The following is a 4,683-nucleotide window of genomic DNA, read 5'->3' as shown; positions in this document are numbered from 1 at the left end:
TTAACATGAGAAACTAAGACTGATCTGATGAATGGAACTTGAACCAGCTCAGAGGTTCCTTTGATGCCAGTTCAATGTTCAAGTCTCTGTAATAGGATGTGATGGTCAGTGGTGTCAAATGTAGCACGAAGATCTAACAAGACAAGCACAGAGACAAGTCCTTTGTCTGATGCAACTCTCTCAGAGTAAGACTAAATCATCTTACTATAGTAGCACTATGGTGTGTTTCTGGGGCTGTTCTGAGACAGTCGCCCCATCACTAGCTCTCACTTAAAAGTCCCAGTAATTTTGGTAATAGGAAATGTAGAAGCACTAAGCCAAAGGCAAATGTACCTGCTTTTTTAGTCTTGTTTTGTCAATCATCCAAACAGACTTGGGAAGTCTGAGGCATTTAAACCCTTGTGGTTTCACACCTACAGTAATTTACATTGTATGAAATGTGTGAAGGTCACATGGTAGTCATGTCATCAGTCAAATGAATTAGGTTATGTATTTGTGAGACACTTACGCATACATTTATGTCCTTGTGTTGAGGATGTTGGGCTAAATGCTTGTATTATAGTAAGGACTCTAGCATATTCTTAGCCGTATGGCATAGAGGTCGAATAACATCCACCTTGTGTTCCAGTGGGTGATGAAAGTCAAAAGAGCAGTGTGACTCCAGAACAACTGACAGGAGAGAGAAGCAGAGCAGACATAAAACATATTGCACGTGGCTGGAGTGTCTAAGAAACTCTGGAGGATCCTAAGTAAACACTGCTATATGGTATGAGAGAATCTTGCCCACCCTAAAGACCACACACTCAAAAGCAAGCAGGGCGAAGTCCAATGCAAGATGGAATACATAGCTATATACACTTATCTGATGAAACAACCACGGAACAAGCAGATACAAAAATCCAAAATAGAAATGTCAGGCACCATTTAACCTCGAGCTGTAGGACTTCCAAATAATATTGTACAAAGGCATGCTTTTCCAAAATAATTAATGCAGTGTGCATTCTCCTTGTCGCAGCTTGCCATTTAATGTATAAATATCTACTGTAAAATGTATACTATAGTAGACAATAAGTGCTAGGGTCTAACACCGGAAGAATTCTCCAGCCCTCTTTTAGTCCTCAGGCTATAGAATTACGGTGCCTGGGACAGGACAAAGGTGTCATCTATGAGATAAAAGAGATTGCCAGTCAAGAAATGAGGTTTCTTTTAGATATATTAAGAAATTATATAAATTATGTAAAACCATACGTTTTTTTGAATATTATTGTTACTTTTTCATTAATAAACAACAGCCACATGAAGAAATGAAGTGGTACGTGATGTCTCACACTCCTGTAATACATTATTTTACATCTTGGGAGGGTTGGCTCATCTGGACTAAGATAGAAGAAGAAATTCTCAAAAACTATCACATCTAGTGCATCCAGTATGACCACTGACAGATAACAGGACAATGTAAGCCTCACTGTTTCTGCACCACAGCCCATTATAAACCACATAATACATGACGTTTACAAAGGCATTGGCTGGGGAGGATCAAGGCTCCTCTCGCTTTGCTTAATTAGATAAGCATGCAAATATTACCAAAATGTCTTTTTAATTTTTTGAAATACAACAGAAACACAAAGTAGTACTGACAGCCATAATTTCAGTTTGTGGTAAAACGGTGCAACGTTTTTAATCGGCATTTAGCATGTGAAAGTACAAATTACATATTGTTGCGCACAGTGGGTCTTTTTATATATCACCAATAGCAGTAAAAAGAAATACATGTTTTCTGTTGATCTGAGCTTCCCTGTTGTTACTGTTTCATTACCAATAATATTCATCAGCTGTTTGTCTCAGGAAGGTAACGGTGCTTTTCTGTCCACGTAACAAAGCCATAACAGAGCACTGGAGAAGAACTACATGAAGTTACAATCCACCTACATATTTTTTTCTACCAGCACAGTATAAGTTTAGCTGGCTGATCTGAGCTCCCATGCTGGAAGCTGCCCTTTTATTGCCAATAAGTGGTCAGCTGATTCTCAAGTACTTAAGAGCAAAAGCCAAAACAGAGCGCTGGAGAAAGAGAGATAACTACATGAAATTAATCCAACTAACATAACATCACAAGCACAGCACTGGAGAATAAACCAATCCAACTAACAATAAATGTTTTTCTACCAGTCAGTAAAAGTTTAGCTGGCTGATGCTTCCATGCTCTAAGCTAACGTTACGGTTTTATTGCCAATTAACGTTACTGATCAGCTGATTGTCTGGCTAACATAACCAGCAAAGCCAAACCACAGGCTGGAGAATAAGTAACGTTAGGCGACATGAAATGAATCCATATTTCACACCACTGACAGGGGAAACACTCTCTGTGATTCTGGCCAGCTTCTAGCTAAAGCTCTCAACCAACAGTTTTCATTTGCATCTCTAAAGTCTGACAAACAAAGTTAATTACCTGTCCAGCACAAAACAGACAACTTCAGCTCCGGTTTGAAAACATCTGTCCCACATTAACGTTATAGCCTTCCGTCTGGGAAAATCCACAAAATCCGTTATTTCTGCCGTCAGCTGTTTGTCCTGACTCCTCTGGCTGTCGGCTCTCGTGCTGAATAACACGTGTGCTCCTTCATTTGTCCAAATGTCACTACCGTCTACACTACCGGAATTACACAAGCAGAAGAAGAACGCTGTGATGACGAAACGAGCTCTGCAACGCTGTTTGTTCGTTGACAGCTACGGTAGAAACATGACGACAAAATACGGCGACCTCCACAGCAGGGGGTGCCCGCGGTTATGTAGATATAAATGTCTCATTCTAAGGTAATAAAAACGTAACGGTTCATTATGTAAGGTCTTTATACACCACTGAAAATATAGTTATGGATCTTATATTGCATATCTGTCAATAGAGCCTCCGAAATATTACACATATATCACACTGGAAAGAAGAGATTCCGTGGACCTATAATGCATACATCATGGAATGAAACAATGGAGTTAACAACAGATTTTACACAATTCTAATGTATTCTTGCCTGTAAACTGATTATGGGATTTTAATACCACAACATATTCTGAGTTATATGTGGTTGGGCTCCAACAGCAGTGGATCTTTGCCTTTAAAATGCAGTAAATTGGTGTGTAGTTAGTTTCGAGGCTGCCCATATCCCACGCAAAAGCAATAAACAGCCAGGGGGCAGGGCCCCCCGCATCAAATTAACAGAGCAGTCGTTGAAGATACTTCTTTACTGAAATGCTCTGTCTTCAAAGAGAAGATTAAGAGTGTTAAATATTAAACTGAGCTTGATCAGATTTACTCAGTTGAAGCTTTTGATTTTATATTTTCTTCAGTGATAAGATTTGACACTCATGCTTTGAGGATTCTTATGTGTTTCCTTATTCATGTTGTAAATAAAGTCATGCTACATTACCACAGACAGTCAGGACTACTGGCTTTTCCAGTGGCATACTGTAAGACTTGTGGCCATTGTTGTTTGCCTTGCTTTATAGGTTCTCTAAAATGTTCTACCTCTGCTGCTCCCAACTCTTCAACCTGTAGGGGCCAAGGTGATCTACAGAAGGTCATGGGAAGATCTACTAAAAGTGTTTCTGGTGTCATAGGACTTGAAACTCCAGCATGCTATCTCCTGGAAAATGGCTACTCTACTTTTTCACAAATGCAGATTGGTGAGGGGGCATGAGAAGCACTTTTCATCTGCAGTCCAACCGAGAATCACAAGATGTTGAACACAGCACTACACATGGGTAACTTACAGTTAAACCAGGCTTTTAAAATAAAATTTCATAACCATAATGCCATTTATTAAAAAGCACACCCATTTTTCTAAACTATAAACACTATTCCCTGTTTTGACAGTATTAAAATTCATTTCTTAGGCGTGTAGTGGGATTCTGTGTAGTTTATTTATAGAATCCAGCTAGATTTGATATCATTTGAAAAAGACACTTGCGCTCACTGACCCACTGACTGACTGCTGCATTATACTGTTACACCCAGGTGTTAAAATACATAACTAATGGGGAAATTGTTGGAGGACAAGGAGTTTGAACTTAGCTAAAGCCCGTCTCTTCAAATAATAATAATAATAATATAATAATAATAATCTTTATTTGTAGAGCACTTTTCAAAAACAAGTTACAAAGTGCTTTAACAAGTGTAAAGACAATAATACCCAAAAGACAATAATACATAAACAATAAAAGATAAAAGTATGAAAACATTGAAAAGACTAAAATACACGTTTAAGATAAATATAAAATAAGTAAAATAGAATAAAATAAAAGGGATAAAATAAAGTCAAATAAGATCGGGAAAGGCTCTCCTATAAAAGTATGTTTTAAGAAGGGACTTAAAAGAGTTCACTGACTCAGCTGACCTGATTTCCTCAGGCAGGCTGTTCCAGAGCCTCGGGGCCCTGACAGCAAACGCTCTGTCCCCTTTAGTTTTCAGTCGAGACTCTGGAACAGACAACAGACCTCTGCCCGAGGATCTCAAGTTATGTGCTGGTGTGTATGGGACTAAAAGGTCAGAAATATAACAAGGCGAGAGGCCATGAAGAGCTTTAAAAGTAATCAATAGAATTTTAAAGTCAATTCTAAAACATACTGGGAGCCAGTGTAATGAAGCTAAAATAGGAGTAATGTGGTCATATTTCTTTGTTCTGGTTA

Source organism: Micropterus dolomieu, linkage group LG07 (genome assembly GCF_021292245.1).
Source record: "Micropterus dolomieu isolate WLL.071019.BEF.003 ecotype Adirondacks linkage group LG07, ASM2129224v1, whole genome shotgun sequence".
In the NCBI taxonomy this organism is placed as follows: Eukaryota; Metazoa; Chordata; class Actinopteri; order Centrarchiformes; family Centrarchidae; genus Micropterus; species Micropterus dolomieu.
The sequence above is the reverse complement of the archived record's forward strand: the minus strand, read 5'-3'. Positions refer to the sequence as shown.